Below are 17,257 nucleotides of genomic sequence, written 5' to 3'. Positions count from 1 at the left end.
GTATGCCTTGTCCGTAGGTGATTGTAACCTGCTAATAAGACTTGTAATTCAAAAAATATACATCAGCTGGAATAGTAATTTAAAAGAAAAATAATAATATTTAACTATACCAAGTTTCAGTTTTATGTCCAAATGAAGCACTTAATCGAAGATCACTGCACTGATCAGGCCCAGAAGGCCGAAAGAGTACTGTCTGCTGTTAGTTTAATTTTTGTCATTTTTATTTATTTATTTTATTTATCAATGTTTCATTGAGTTATAATTCATTGATCTCTTTCAATAGTGCAGGGTCACTCTTGTAACCTAATCTCACACATACGTATAAGCCCAGTCAAAATTTTTTTGAGTGGAAGGAAAGCTGGTGATAGTAGTAGGCAGCAGAGACCGAACCTTGTCCTGAATGGAAGTCTGACAAGTGTAAAGTTAGCAGCAGCTATATCGTGGCAGGCGGCCAAATTGTCGGCTGTGGCACATTTTGACTGGGCTAATTGTGTGTAGTATGTATGTGCACTTCTTTTAGGGTGTTAAACAGGTTAAAGTACCAAGAAATCCTCTGTGATGACTTGGTAATTCAAGATGTAAAAATTTTTAATACTAAGGTAAACCTTGATCATTCTTAAAAATTTGCATCTGTTCTGAAAATTTGGGGGAGAGTCAGGGGAGCATTATTTATACATAAATAATAAACATGAAAAGTAAAAAAAAAGCACTAAGGTAAAATTCCAATTTGCTTTAAGAGTTGATTTTATGAAGAGAAAACCCTGGATATAGCTTGGGATTTTTGTGATTTTCACAAATTGTTAGGTTGTCATTTAAACTTAATTTACAGAAACCTTGTTAATTTTCAGCTTCAAGAACAAGTACATAATCTTTAGTGCAGCCCTCTTCTCTCCCCGCCATTATTCTTCTTTTTCTTGTGTTCAATTGATTTATTGTCTTTACAGGTGAAATCTTAATATCTGCTTGCACAGTGACCTCTGCTAAGAGTGTCTACCATCACTCTTGCCGGTCTCAAGCCCAAAACGCTGCAAACTAGCTGAGATTACATCTATTTCGCAAAATTGCAATGAAATCTATCTAAAACCACCAACATCCGGCTGAAACGCACGAGTTTTTGCCAAATTGTACGCAAAAGTTGACAAAAGCGCTCAATTAGAACTGAAAAAGAGGTTTTTTTAGGGTTTTTTTTGCAAAAATCAGCTTATTTCACGTTCAAAAACACGATGTGTCTAGCAAAATAGGGATACAATGTACTTGAAAACACTTAATCCAGCTGAAACGCAGTGTTCTCAGTGAAATTTGGGCAAAAACGGGTAAAAACCGTAAGAAACACTACAAACTGGGCTGATTTTACCCACTTTTTGTGTAACTGCCAAAACCCTCAAAACTAACTGGAACTACATGTTTTTCACAAGATCGCCATAAAATCTTGAAACGTTGCTTTAGATACCTTTATGCCTCCAAAACGAGTTTTTACTTTAAAAAAAATTTGAATGAACAAAGGTGTTAAAGGAGAAAAAGCTGTGAGAAAGGCGTAGTTTAGTGTTCCTGTTCGATATGCCGCTCAGCAATATCAATTTATTAATTTAACGCCTTTAGCCATAGGCAGAAGTTTTTCTCTAGACTAAGAGGACCCTCCCTATTTTGACGAACCTCAATAACTCGTTGATTTTACTGTTTTTACACAGATTTGATTTTAACCATATTCGCCAAAATAACTGCCAAAACACGGCAAACCAGTATCTCTGTCAAGAGCGATATAGGCCATTTTACACATCCTTATTAGATACGAGTTTTATTGAAGATTGCCATTCTAGCAGATATTGGCTAGTTTCCACAGCTTTCTTGATTTTCATCGGAAAGTGGCATTGGTTTGTAGTATGACCAATTCCTCGACTTTCCCATGATTTTCATAGGATGTCAGTATCGACCCATATTTCGAACCCCGGTTTTTTTTTTTTTTTTTTTTACATTGGCGCGAGTTTCACAACTTTCGTGTGGTTTGACATTGACCCAGAGTTGGACTTATTTATATGACTAATCCTTCGGCGACTTTCTTATAATTTTCTTGGGTTCTCAACAGTGACCCGCACTTTGGAACCATAATTTCATAAATATGTCAACACTTGCAAATACTACTAAAACCTACACTCTACTAAACTCCATGTACCACAACATCCACACAACTGCGTGTGCCTACTTGAAAATCCTAACCCTAGCCCTAAAACTATCCAGTTAGCTAAGTATTGTATTGCTGGTTTGAGTGACTAAAGTGGCTCAAATGATCCAGCTGCTTAGAGTAAGTTTAAAAGATTCAATTTTGCAAGTTTTCGAAAGAGTTCCAAAATTAACATGCACATAGCTCAGTGTAAAACACCGAAGCTTCTAGGACTTCACATAATTCTCACGAACGCACACACCTAATGCACGTCAATTCACCTTTGTTGTCCTCGAACGATCGCGACTTCATGGTCACGTGGTGCAAGAATTGTACAGCACTTTATATATATGTTTTACTTGAAGATAAAAGTTTGAATCCTTACAAGGAAACGTAATGGAAACAGGCGACCATAATATTCCGTTGACAAAAATGCAACGGAAACATGTCGTCATGTTTCCATTCAGGAATCATAACGGAAACATGACAGGTCCAAGGAAGAAGTGAATAACGTGGAAACATAGAGTTTCATTTTTCCGAATTACGGAATCATGCTATTTCGTCATGTGCTCGCTCTAACTCTATGCTATCTTAACCCAAACCCTAAACCAATCCTAAGCTAAGGTAAAGGGTTTAAATTAAGGTAGAGGATAGGGTTAGGGTAGGTTTGCTTCGGGTCAGAAGGGTTTAGTGTTACAAGCAGGGTTAGGGCTAGGGTAAAATTATGCTTAGGGTTAGCGGGGTTTAGTGTTAAAATTAGGGTTAAGGCTAGGGTGAGGTTATGCTTAGGGTTGGCGTTAATATTTTTCTAAAACATTCAATTGCAGGTTTTTTGGTACTGTGTTTGTAAATTTCAGTAACTACTTGACAGTTTGCTAAAAAACAAACGATAGGCCGACTGGTTACATTTACAGGATAAATAGAGAAGGTTAGGGTTAGGGCTAGGGTTTGGGGTTAGGGTATGTGGTAAGGGTTAGGGTTAGGGTATGTGGTAAGGGTTAGGGTTTTAGCCCCTCGAAAATTTTTGTGACACTTTAGTCACTTAAATAACCACTTGAAGAATTTTGACTAGTTGGATCATTTTAAGTGGTTGGATTAATTTTGATTGGTGTAAAATTTTTTATTGGTTGGATGATTATTTTTTCCAGTAGGAGCATTTTAATTGCTTGGTATTTTTAGCTAGTTGTACCATTTTTACCCGTTCGATCACTTTAATTAGTTGAACCATTTTAAGTGGTTAGATCACTCCAACCAGTTGGATCATTTCAACCGGTTGGCTGAGGGGTTGCATCATGTTAACCAGATAAATTAGTTCATCTGGTTGGATGATTTGAACTAGTTGGACCATTTTAATCAGCTGGATCATTTTAACCAGTTGGATCACTTTAACTTGTCGGACCATTTTAACTGGTTGGATCATTTTAAGCAATTGGATCATTTTGAGTGGGGTATTTCTTTTTACTGGTTGGACCATTTTAACTAGTTGGATTATTATGACTAAAGGAATAATTTTCACCGCTTGACTCACTCTTCAAGTTTAATCATTTTCAGTGGTCCCACTGGCTAGTTTAGATGGTTAAGCCAGGGGCTGGACCATTTTATCCAGTACGACCATTTCCACCAGTTTGACCAGTAAGTAGTAAGACCATTTTCACAGATTACACATGTTTTATCTAGTTAGACCATTTCAACTAGTTGGACCATTTAAACCAGTTTGTCCATTGTAGATATTGGCATCATTTTAACAAGTTGGATCATGTTAACCAGTTGCACCATTTAACTAAGTGAGATCGTTTCTTCCAATTGGATCATGCCACGAAATTAAATCTTTTCACCGTTTAAACCATTTTATATTGTTTTAGCTGGTTGGACCATTTTAACCAGTTGCATCATTTTGACTGGAGTGATAAGTTCCATTCTTAACCTTAACCCTAACCCCGGGTTAGGGTTAGGGTTAGGATAGTTTGCAGCTAGAGTTGGAGTTAGGGCTTGTGTCAGGGTGGGATTATGATTACGCTGAGGGTTGCAATTTTTCCTGAAAACATCCAATTTCTGTTTTTTGGTTTGTGTTTGGCTTTAAACTTTAGCAACTACTCTAAAGTTTGCTTAAAATCAAAATATACCATTTTTTTGGCCCAAATAACTGCCAAAATGCTCAATTCGGGCCATTTTAGCAATTTACACTAAGTTTAAGCAAGGTTTTAGTGTTTTCCCGCAGATTCTAGCGCTATTTTGCTGAGAACATTGTGTTTTAGCTTGATTGCAGCGTTTTTAAAACTGAAATAAGCTCATTTTTGCCAAAAAACGAAAACGTGTTTTTTTTTATCCGAATTGTGTTTTTGTCAACTTTAGCGAAAAAATTCTGCAAAAATCGTACATTTCTGCCGTATTTTGGAGTTTCTAGACAGATTTTGTCGCGATCTTGTGAAAAACATGTAGTTTCAGTTAGTTCGCAACATTTTGGCAGTTATATTGGCAAAAAATGGGTAAATCAGCGCAATTTTTTTTTTTCGGTTTTTAATGTTTTTTTTGCCCAAATTTTTACTGCGAACACTGTGTGTTAGATGGATTCAAGTGTTTTTTCGCAGATTCTATCGCTGTTTTGCTGAAAACATTACGTTTAAGCTTGTTCGCATCGTTTTTGGTCGTGAAATAAGCTAATTTTTGCAAAAAAACAAAAAAAACTTGTTTTTCAGCCCAAATTGGCATTAAATTAAATTTAAAAAGGATACACAAGAACATTTGCTTATTGTCTTATTTTTTTTGTCCTAACTCATGAAGTTGATTTTGGCATTTCAAACAAAAACTCTGCCAGAGCATTAACTGAAGGACATACCATGCACTTACTTAGAAGCAAGAACACTTTTTTTAAATTCAGAAAAATACCTTTTTATTTCGTTTAAGGATTGCTGGATATAACCTGTACAACCAGGATGAATTTACATTCATTATTTGTCATAACTTACACTAAATTAGAAATTCAAATAATGAAATGAGAGTACTAGCCCTTTAATAGTGTTCAAAATTTCCATTTGCAGGGGTACTTGTGGCTACTGGAGAAAAATCAGTCTTTAACCCTTTACCCCCCCTAAGGGAGATAGTAAGCACAAGTATCCTCTTCCCTTGGGACAACTAGCTCAAAAGTGTGTGATCTCAGGGGCCCTTCGAAAAAGTTTTCTACAGCAATAACTAAGCTCTACAGAAGCACACAATGGAGACAAAAGTTGTAAGAGAATCAATGAATTCTTTTATTCTTGGTCCTTCCCAGGCCAACCTGTTGTACAAATCTCATGACATCTGTTCCAGTTTCATCAGTCAGTTTTTCAAGCTTCAAGCTTTTCCTGCAATTATGTACTAGTTCTTGAAGCTGAAAATTAACAAGGTTCCTGTAAATTAAGTTTACATAACAACCTAACAATTTGTGAAAATCACCCAAATCTCAAGCTATATCCAGGATTATGCTCTTAATAAAATAAACTTTTAAAGCAAATTGGGATTTTCCCCAGTTCTTTTTATTTCTTTTTGTTACTTTTAAATACATTTGCATAGATAATGCTCCCCTGACACTCCCCAAAACTTTTAGAACAGATGCAAACTCTTAAGAATGATCAAGCTTTACCTTATTATTAAAAATTTTACATCTTGGATTACCTTCTATTCAGGATAAGATTTGGCCTCTGCTGCCTATTACTATTGCCAGATTGTACATACATACATGTGGGATTAGGTTACATGAGCAAACCTGCACAATTGAAAGAGATCAATGTATTATAACTCAATGAAACATCGATAAATAAAATAAATAAATAGAAATGACAAAAATGAAACTAACAGCAGACAGCACTCTTTCGGCATTCTGGGCCTGATCAGTGCAGTGATCTTTGACTAAGTGCTTCATTTGGACATAAAACTGAAACTTGGTATAGTTAACTAATATGATTTTTCTTTCAACATTCCTATTCTAGCTGATGTATATTATTTGAATTACAAGTCTTATCAGCATGTTAAAACACCTTTGGACAAGACATAGACTTTGTGCCAAAATTGCTTTGCATCAAGTACATCATCTAGTACATCATTACCATCTTCAGGTATTTCTAATTTACTTGTGAAAGTCACACAAATCATAAGCTATCTACAGCATACAATCAGCAGCAAATTATTAAGAAGGAATGTAGTAATCTTTAATAATAATTTTTCTTCAAAGCTAAATAACAAATAGCTCAGTCAAAATGTGCCGGTAACCGGGGATTTGGCGGTCTACAACAAAACATCTGTTAGGTGTCTAGTCTGGATGAGGTTTGGCCTTTACCTCCTATTACTATAGTCAGCTTGCCTACTTCTCAAAAACATTTTGATTAGGCTGAAAAAATGTTTGAGAGAAAAATGGCCATAAAAAGCCAACTTAATGCAAAATAAGAAACATAAAAGGGTATCCGGTTAGATCGCTCCAAGTCAGATCGCTCCATACCGAAGTCAGATCGCTCCACTCGAAAGTTAGTTCGCTCCATCAAATAAGTTACTTCGCTCCATACATAAGTTACTTCGCTCCATGTAGAAACCTAATACACTAACTTACTTCTGATCTTTATAGTTTATAGTTGATGATGTGTATTGCGTCTTGCGATCGAGTTGCTGATCGACGTATTCGCTAACTTAAGGCCACCAAAGCGAATTACCGATGTTGGAACAAGTGTTTCAGTGTGTAATGAACGTAGAAAACTAATAAACTAACTTACTTCTGATCTTTATAGTTTATAGTTGATGATGTTGCTTGCGATCAAGTTGCTGAAATATAAAGTGATCGACGATTCGTTCACTTGAACCCACCAAAGCGAATTACCAATGATGAAATAAGTGTTTCAGTGTGTAATAAATGATGAAATAAGTGTTTCAGTGTGTAATAAATGATAAAGTTATGGTCTAAATGTGTTAAAAAGATCATTCAAATAAAATACTGGCCCGTGTGTATCCGCCATCTTTAATAAAGTAGGTTACACTTTACGAGTTCCTTACATGAGGTTTATTTCTTCGCTCTTAGGTTAAGCGCGCGTGCGTTCTTAATCGATTATTAAGTAAGAAAAACACGTCATCGATTTAGATATTTTCTTGTCCCATGTTAATCATAAGTTAACCGTATCGCCTTCGCCACAAACATACTTGTTTTTAAACTTGTGACATTCTTATCAATAACAGCTAATTAGCGCACAGCGCGAGGTAGGTGTGATTTTTTTCCTTTTGTTATACTTGTGACTTTTTCTGAACAATAAAAGTTAATTGGTGCTACGCGCAAGGAAGGTGTGATTTTTTTTACTCATTGTTCTTGCTTGTAAGTGCTAAATATGTTAACAAAGATCATTAGCATTCACCAATGAGGTGATAGAATTTCGCGGTGCACTGATCCACGGTTGTGTATAAAAGGGGTGCTTTATTGATAGCATTCATTCAGCATTTAGCTACGATTACGATCACCATTCGAAAACGAGTTTAATCCACGATGTCTTCCAAGTGTATCTCTTGTAAGAAACTTGTCCGAGCGCGTCAACAAGGACTTCAATGCGACGGCTGCAACAGGTGGCAACATCGCGTCTGTGGAACTGGAATCAGCTTAGCTGATTATCGTGAAGCCGTCCAGACTGATTCACCTATCGGCTGGCGCTGCGCAGAGTGTATGTCAGAGTCCCTCGTCCCTGTGGCGGAAAGCACTCCTGTGGACTTCGTCGCCAACTCCGTCCTCGAGTCAGACATCGACGAGCCTATTGCTGACGAGCCAGTTCCGGATTCCGTGGCCGCTGATTCTTCCGATTCTGAGTCAGTTCGAGATCCAGCCGTGCTCGACGAGTGTTCCATCATCGATCCGCCAGCCCTCGTAGCGTTACAATACTCTTTCTTCTCTTTTCCCTTATCCTTCTGTCTTTTATCAACCTTCCACGTTAGTTTTCTTCATGGAGCGAAGTAACTTATGTATGGAGCGAAGTAGCTTATGTATGGAGCGAAGTAACTTATGTATGGAGCGAAGTAACTTATGTATGGAGCGAAGTAACTTATGTATGGAGCGAAGTAACTTATGTATGGAGCGAAGTAACTTATTTGATGGAGCGAACTAACTTTCGAGTGGAGCGATCTGACTTCGGTATGGAGCGATCTGACTTGGAGCGATCTAACCATGGAGCGATCTAACCGTAATTCCATAAAAGTAACACTTCAAACTAATACAGAATATGAGCCTTGCAGGATTTGGCTTTCAATAAAATTAGTTAAAATAGCCAATCTTCAGGTTAACCACTTACTCAAAATGGGCTGACAGCCTGTAATTTGGCCACCCACGATGAAGTACCTTCCGCTGACTTCACACCTATCAGACTGCTTTCTAGGAAGAGGTTTGGCCTCTGCTGCCTATAATTACTACAGCCTGCTTGTCTACTACTAAAAAACATTTTGACTGGGCTGTACAAGTGTTACTAGCATATAAAAAGCACCTTCAGGTAGATTAGAGCAAGGCAGACTTTGTACCAAAACGCTATGCATTATGTTTACATGTTAAGTTTTTCGTTTAGACTTCGAAACTTGATGCCTTTCTACCACCGTTGCAATTTTTTCTTGTTGTTCAAAAGGTGGTAGAGCCATTGCAGATAGTGATTTTTTTTTACTTGAGAACCAGATCACAACACCCAAGCCTTTTCACGCTAACATATTAAACTACTGACATTTCCTTCGCCGCCGTACGCAGCCATTTTACCTTTCCCTAGATACTAGTTCCCAAGCTTCGAGCCCGAAGGTCTCACACATGCCGTGAAATAATGCTATTTCATTATTTCAGTTAATAGAGGATGTCAGCATCCATCGAACAAATTTGAAATATTTTGGCAAGTCACCCAAAATTCGTTTTCTCTCCTACTTTCATATTTTGTTGCCCAATATGTTCTAATAATTCTGGTGTAGTTGTTTTGCGAAAATATATTTTAATTTTCGAGAAATGACTTTTTTAGTTCGACCGCTCAAATATGCAAATTTTCACCGTGCATATTACCCGAGTTGTGTGACCTCATGTAACAAATGTACTGGACCTACGGTATTTCTGTGAACATAATCCTTTTTTTTATCATCTAAACTTAATCCCCTGACGTTATTGAAGCTGCCAAGGAAATATTTATTTTTTGGTGAAAATTTTTGTCCGACATACTTTTCCTATGTTTTCCTATGCGTTGTGTTTTCCCCTCCCTCATTTATATCATAAGCTAGTCACGCAATAGTTGATACCGACACAAGTGAATATTTACTATTTATTAAGATTTTTGTTTACGTTGAATTGAAAATATTAAAATATGTGCTTTCTTCACTAATCGTTGTTTCAGCGGCAGCGAAGCAGTTAAAAGTGGGTTGTTGCTTCAACGCTACTGAAATTTTTAGAATTCAGACAGGCGAGCAAAGCGTGATTACTCTGGGAATAAAAACTTTTAGGGGCCTTTTACATGATATCCGAATGAGTTTTGTACAAGAACGAGTTCATACCGGTTGCCACATAATAACCAGCGTAAAAGTTATTCAGAATGAGTTTATTAGGGTTTTCATTACAGAACGAAAGACTCATTCTGGACGACCTTTTCTACCTGTGCAATGTAAACGCGGCACGGCTCTCATATTTGTATGAATCCTCTTTAGGAGCGAGGGAAGCATTGAAAAAGACAGAAAAGGACATAAAGACTTGTTTTTACAGGCTAATTGTTGCCACTGCCACACGGATAAGACTCAGGCACCAGTCAGGCTATAATTTTATAGCCATCGTTTTCGAAATTCCAGGCGCGCACCCCCGCCCTCCTAATGTAAAGGGGTCCCCTGGGGGTGCTAATACGTGCAGCACACTTGACATCTAGCAAGGACAAATTCTGATGTGATTTTGGCGAAGAGAAACATGTTTTGTCAGCGTCTAGTCGCTAGTGTGGAAGAGCCCTTTACCACCATGTACATAATTACGCTTCCCACCATACGGCGGAAAGCCTCTACTGAGGGGACCCGTAGTTCTAAAACAATTTATAGACGATAACTGACGGTATGGTCCCCGGCGAGGCTCGGTTCGAAAAGGAGGTAGGGTTACCGAGCTGGTTTTCAACGGGCGTGTGTCAAGGTTGATGTGGCCGCGGGCTGTTAGAAACCTCTAAACTGGAAATTTTTGAAGCAAACTGCGGCTTAGTGTCGGTTGCACGGGGAAGATTGAGTTTTTAGTGAATTGGAATGAAACTACAGTATATGTGCTTGGATTCTGCGTTGGATTTGTGGGCGCCCGGTCATTTTGAGCTTGGATTTTTCGCTTCTCGGATCAGGCGTTCGGAAATGGAGTGTTCAGCCTTGGGCTTTTCTTATGAACGTTGAAAACCTCGAAATGGACAAATCGCTAAAATGCGTTCTTTTCATCAAAGTAAGCGGTCAGATAACAAGCGACACACTGTGGAAGTAAGGTGAGGTATTTTTTTTTGAGAATTTGACGTATTTTTTATTCCTTAGAGCGGTCGTAAATATTCCCATACAAACTCTTACAATTCCGCCATGACTGTTATTGCGCAAGATGATCATCTCATAGCTGGAGCTTGGGCCGCCTGTGATGACATCAGAATACTCGGGAAAGATAAGTATTAATTTTAATTGCATTTGTGTTAAACTTATATCTACAGAAATTTCTGAAGAGGTTCTTAATCAGAAGTTTATCACATGATAAGCCTTCAAACTTGTATTAAATAAATTCATGTACATATTTCACAATGTTAAGATGATTGTGTGATGACAGTACACCGACGGTCAACATTCGAATATTCAGCTTGAGCTTCTTCCTGAATGTTAAGTATTTCAATTTGACCTTGTAGAATATAACCTATGGATTAAATGTGGGTCTATAAGTGTAATCCATGAAATTCTTACAGGCAGTTTTCATCATGATATTAAAGAACCACAAACTCATGAACAAGGAAAAATAAGTTACGCAGAAAACTGACGGAGAAATTCATAGTTTTCATAATTTTTAATTCATTCATAATTTTGAATTACAAATAATTCAGACCATAGCCAATATTTGTGTGGTTACTGCTGATGATCAAACTTGACTGTCCAGATAATACATAGGTGTGGTTGGAATCAACTACAATAATATTTATTAGTATCTTGAATTTTAAGCTCTTAAATGAACCCTTTAAATTCTGATTGAAATAACATAAGGAAAGTGATTTTTGGATACGTTTTAATCACATCGCAATTGTGTTATTGTTGCAATTATTGTGGCAAAACATGTGACCTCCTAATATATATACTTTTGTTCTTTACATGACTAGCTGTACAGTGTATGTAGATTTGCTTTTGTAGCAGGCAAGCTTCTGCACTTGTTGCATCTCCATTTCCGATTAGTGTTGATTGCCCATGTAGGAATTGTCACACATGTTGGCTGATACAAGTGTTTACACTGGCAACACTCCACATATAGACTTTTTTGTCATATGGCATTCTACACACGCAGTAGATTGTCACTGCTTTTCTTTTGATGATTGCATGATATGGTACCTGTCTTGATGTTCTTGGGAAAGGAACCATATTATGCAAGTCCAGGCAGTTGATGCAGAGTTTGCGCATGTTGTCTTGGCCATATGACTGCGCTGTGGGGTCTAGGCCATGGCATAAATCTGTAGCAAATGCCAGTGCAAACAAGCCACAGTCACTTGAATTTGTTTGCTTTTGCACTCTTTCATTAGAAAAAGTGACTGTAGAACCAGTATACAATAGCATGCGACATGAATGATCAATGGCAACCACGCATACACCTTGACAGTTCCAGGACTAGTAGCTATTGTGCTCAGGCAAACCCAGTGTGAGCTAGTGTTTATGATCTGTACAAACTCACTAATGGCTGGAGTGACTAATGCACCCACAATAACAGGGTCCCGTAGACCATCTACAAGAGGGATTTTTTGTTTTAGGAGGATCTGACCAGCATGTATCTCAGAATCACACAGCCATGTTGTCTTGTTTAAAATGTGATCCTTTGAATCTTCATACAGTATCAGGGTTGAGGTTGGGTCCTCAGGGTCCTGAAGATGCAACCATGAATTTGGATCAGGATAGCTGTCAGCAATAACTAAGACAGGAATTTGCTGGTTGTATTCTTTTGTAATGCTAGATGATAGGTTAGTAGAAGTTGTATCTTGCATTGAGTCATCCCATATACCTGAGTTGATAGAGATAGTTGTGCTTTTGAGTGAGTGAGTGGCATTTTCTTTGATGAAGGGATGAGTATCTTGTTCAGCAGAGGTCTCCTTATTAATGGCTATTGCTTTCAGGGTGTCACTCTTTTTCCCAGGGTCCTGTGGATGCAACCATGGGTCAGGACAGTTATCATTAGTTAATGAGACAGGAATTAGCTGGTCACATTCTTTTGCAGTAGATGATATGGTAGTGGAAGTTGTCTTTTGCATTTTTGGTTCATCACATGTACCTGAGGTGGTGGGGATAGTTGTATTTTGTGGTAAGAGTGTGATTTTTTCGTTAAAGAAGGGTTGGGTATCTTGTTCAGATGTGGACGTCATCTTCAGGGTGTCGTCCTTTTCTTCTTTTTCTCTTTTAATGAAAACCTCTTTTGGATTATTGGCAGGATTATGACAGATATTGAAACTTTTTTCTGAGACTGTGGCAGAGTGGCTGGTTTCTTTGGCTGGCAAGGTAACTGAATAGGATGACTGTTTTTTCTTTTAAGTCTTAATCGGAGTGGCAAATGAGCATACTTTTTTTTTTACCTTGAGGACCTGTTTCAGGTGGTGACTTTTTTTGGTTTTGCCATGATGTTTTTCTTTGGCTGAGCAACCTCCATGAAGATACCATTTTCTGATGGCACAAGGGGACAGAAGTTTCCCAGTGCCTTCTGAAGGTCTTGCTTAAGTGATTCTAGGGCTCCACCATCAGCACAAAGGTAGGTGAGATCTTGAATTTCTTTCAACAACTCTCTGCAACATCTTCCTTCATTCTGCTTGCTTACTGACTGTTTGGAGCTCTTCCTAGCAACCTCTGCTTTTTTTCTGAATCTTCATGTGCTACAGGACTCTTTGTACTTGATGTACATTTACAGCTATATTCCTTTGATCCTTTTTCTTTCTCTTTTTGGGTTGAATCCTGCATTATGGTACAGTCAGTGGAGGAACATCCCTCAGAAGATAAAGGTGGAACTACATTCGGATCAATCTGGAAATAGGGGCTTGAACTGTAGTAAGGAGACATTGCTTGCCATCCCCATTCTGTTAAATGTTTGTAGATAGCCACAAAATGCTTGTATGGCCAGTGATGTCTTTGCCAGTCAGGACAAGTGCAGGAAGGCATGTTGCTGCAATCACCAAAGTGCACATGGTATGAAATGTTATTGTCACTTTGGCTTTTAACAAGGAACTGGCCATCTCCTTCTTGAGAGATGTCTTCTTTCGTTAGTGATTGTGCATGTGTAAGGTGTTGACAGCAGTGGGTAATAAACTGTCTTGGTCAATTGTGCAACCACTTTGGAAGATGGGAATTGTACTGGCGATAAGCACTTGAGTTACACATGTTATTTTCAGCATACTTTGGGAAGGCAATTATAGTCCAGGTGATGTGATCAACAGAAGGTATGACCTGGTATTTTATTACTGACTAGTTCATACCACACAAGGAATGTGGCACTTATCTGAGAAAATAGCCAAATGGGAAGTTATGTTGATTTTATATTACATCATACATGCATATGTATTGGAAGAAATGATACAATCTTCATAATTTAAGTATCATGTTTTAGTTGCAAGAACATTAGAGAGATTTCTATTTAAATGGTAGTAAGCTTCAATAAGTTTTATTATTTGGACTCAATAGTATTGGGATCAGGAAGACAAATTACAAATAAAACAATATTCTAAATTATGAGTTGCAGTTATTTGCAGTGCTATTGTTGTTGTTGCTTTTGTTATGCTTTGGTCACCTTATGTTACCCAGAGTAAGCATGACACCTTTATACATCCTTATCACTTGTAGAACAAAAACTTTTACATATCTACATTCTCTGAAAACACCTTAGGCCTACAATCATAGTCATGTGATATCAATATATAACACACTGAGATCTAAGGTCAAGATGAGCTTTTGATTCCTTACCTTCTGTACTCATTTGGCAGAAATTGTGTCACTAAAACTGTGATAACACCACTTAAGGTCTTTTCTCTATTGTCTGCAAGAAACTGGTGCTTATATGTCCTATTCTTTCTTTCCACACCATTAGTAGTGTTCAATTTCACATTGAAGGGGTCCTTCCTGTATGCCCAAACCCAGCGCTGCCTATAGAAACAAAGTGTCCAAGTAAACTTCATGGATATAAACTGCATGTAATCTGATTTTCACCTTGCGGATCTCCTTGTAAAAGCATCTTGGACTCATCTCAGACTCATGCTGAATGATTAATGGCCCAAAATGACATCATCTGAGGAGACGGCCTGTTTGATGTTTAAAGTTAGAGCGAGAAGGATTTTAAGTGAACATAATAAGATGTGCGTAATTTTTAAGCCAGAAATCTTGAATTGTTCCTGGATAATTTATAAGGGATAATTCCACAATTATTATAATGTATGCAAGGGATACACTTGCCTGTCTTTCGGGAAGCCATGTTGTGTTCATCCACTTTTGGAGTCTTGTATTGGTCCTCCACAGTTCACTATCTTGAAGATCTCTAAGTGCTAAATTGAAGTCCCCTTCTGTGGAAGTTCTTGCAACGTTTTGCAAATTGTTCAGGAGGTTGTCTTTCTTGTCTTTGTTAATGCCATTCTTTGAGTTGTTGATCCACCGTACCCATGCTTGTTCTCAATGGAAATCACAAATATGCACAAGACAGCCTGGAACAGTTATAAAACTGAGTTGTAAAATCTCTCTGATAAGAGAATACATGCTGCCAACCACTTCAGCTAACACAAGGCCTACTGTATGCTAAAAATTAAACTACCAACGAAGGGCACCTAGCATGACCTATGAGCCATGGAGTAAAATAATTATACTATTACTACTACTACTACTACTAAAAATAATACTTATAATGCTAATAATAATGATAATACTAGTAATTTATTATTATCATTATTGTTGTAATAATAACATTGATTTTTTCCAGGAATCTAAAATACACATTGACCCTTTTGCTTCCAAGATCTCAATGTTAATTATCGTTACCATCATCTACACATTTCTTATTTTTTAATTGATTCTAATAGATTTCCAAAACTTTCTAGGACCAGAATCCTTTTTCCAGGACTTTCCAGTTGTGGAAATGCCAAAATAAAATTCCAGGACTTTCCAGGTTTTCCAGGACAAGTATGAACACTGTTGATATTTTCATGAAATTAAAGTAATGATTTTGGAATGTCTGGAGAATTACTGCTAATTGGCAATAATTTATCGTCATTATTTTCAGGTTAGTCCTGTAAGAAAGAATTTTTTTTTCTTTTTTTTTGGGGGGGGGGGAGAACTTATTCCTAATAAGTATTGCCTCTCTATATTTCCCACATGAAATAAAGAAAATGGTTATAAAATGGTTATTATCGATATTTACCAATATATGTTTACATGCTTACTTGGAAATAGCCTTTCAATGGCATTGATCTCAGCCTCACTGAAGTCCACCATAAAGAAATCAGGGTTCCATGTTGGGTTCCAGTCCTCAATGAGCTGTAGAGCTTCATTAATGGCATCTGCATTTTCCAGTTGAACCACAAAAGAAGCAACAACACAGTAATCTACATTGGTTTTCACGCACAGAAAGAATGTGGGGAGGGCATAGTATGAAGTTTTGTATGTTGCATCCAGTGGGAAAATTTCAACACCATACTTTAAAAGCAGCTCTCTTTGCCACTTCGTCTGGTGAACAAGGAGGAGGTTGTTGGATGGATCACCTATACTTATTTTAATTACATCAGTACTATCTTCTTCCTTCAGTGACTGTGGTTGTTGATAGGACTCACTATCACTTGTAAGGCAGTAAGGCCTGAAAAAGAAATTATCATCTGGGCTTTCTTCTTTCCACTTCTTGATTTTTAAGTCAAGGTTTTCTTGATCAATTTGTGAATGTCTGCACACCACTGTGGCACGATACATGTGGTTCCTGACATCCATGGTTGTTGGGAAGAACCGTCTGTTGGTTAGATCTGGAGGCTGTTGGCCTGTGAAAAGTTCCTTCTTTACATAATGATGCATGTGCCGTTGCATTTCAGAAACACAATCAACACCACTTCCAACAAGCTCATGAATTTTTTTAACCAGTGTGTCATCAATAGGCTGAAGTAGCCCAGCAGTCTGATTACACAACAAGAAAGAAAGAATAATTGCTTTATTATTTATTCATTTAAAAAATTACACAACTTCATCCCCAGGTTTTCTTGGTCAACAGTTCAATAACCTGGAGCCGGCCGCTTTTGATGTCATTGGTTCAATATAAGAAAATTTTTTCCAAATTTGGTCAACAGCAGCTGTTTATGATGAAATATGCGAGTGGTTTTAACCTATCAGAAACGGGGAAATATTGTGAATGAATAATAATGCAATACTATCGGCAGTCCTCTGGTAGGGCTTTTCAGTAATAGTTACAGAATGTTATAATTACAGATTATAACTCTTTATAACTCTTCTACTCTTTGTGTTCTCTGAAATCTAATGATACAATGTTTTAATTAAAATAATATTTGAAATAATTAAAATAATATTCACTCTGTTTCCATTACAGGTAAATTTGTTTCAATTCTGCACAACGAAATGTCCAGGTTGTCTTATCATAAGTCCACTTCACCTACATGTAACACAAGGCCCATTGGGATTAAGCACCCTTTATTAGGCTAGTGATCATTCATGTTAATGGTAGTGCCCCCTGAACCCTTATTCAATAATTTAAATAAACTGACCTTATTTTCAGGATACTTGGTTATTTTCCTTAGGTAGATCTTTGCTGGACAGTCACATTTCTTTGTATCCTGTACTATAAAGCGCTGTTTGGTGTTGTTATAGCAGTGATCAGCATTCTCCTTCTGAAACCAAATAGATTTATTGGATTGTTAGATAGAGCAGTCATAT

The 17,257-nt window shown here is 37.4% G+C and overlaps 2 pseudogenes; both read right to left on the bottom strand.

The window, feature by feature from the left end:
* Positions 1 to 17,257, bottom strand: part of LOC136276947 (fibroblast growth factor receptor 1-A-like) — a 97,036-nt pseudogene that overhangs the window by 37,242 nt on the left and 42,537 nt on the right.
* LOC136281581 (uncharacterized) overlaps positions 15,876 to 17,257 on the bottom strand; it is a 2,705-nt pseudogene continuing 1,323 nt past the window's right edge.

This window comes from Pocillopora verrucosa, chromosome 6 (genome assembly GCF_036669915.1).
Source record: "Pocillopora verrucosa isolate sample1 chromosome 6, ASM3666991v2, whole genome shotgun sequence".
In the NCBI taxonomy this organism is placed as follows: Eukaryota; Metazoa; Cnidaria; class Anthozoa; order Scleractinia; family Pocilloporidae; genus Pocillopora; species Pocillopora verrucosa.
The sequence above is the reverse complement of the archived record's forward strand: the minus strand, read 5'-3'. Positions and strand labels throughout refer to the sequence as shown.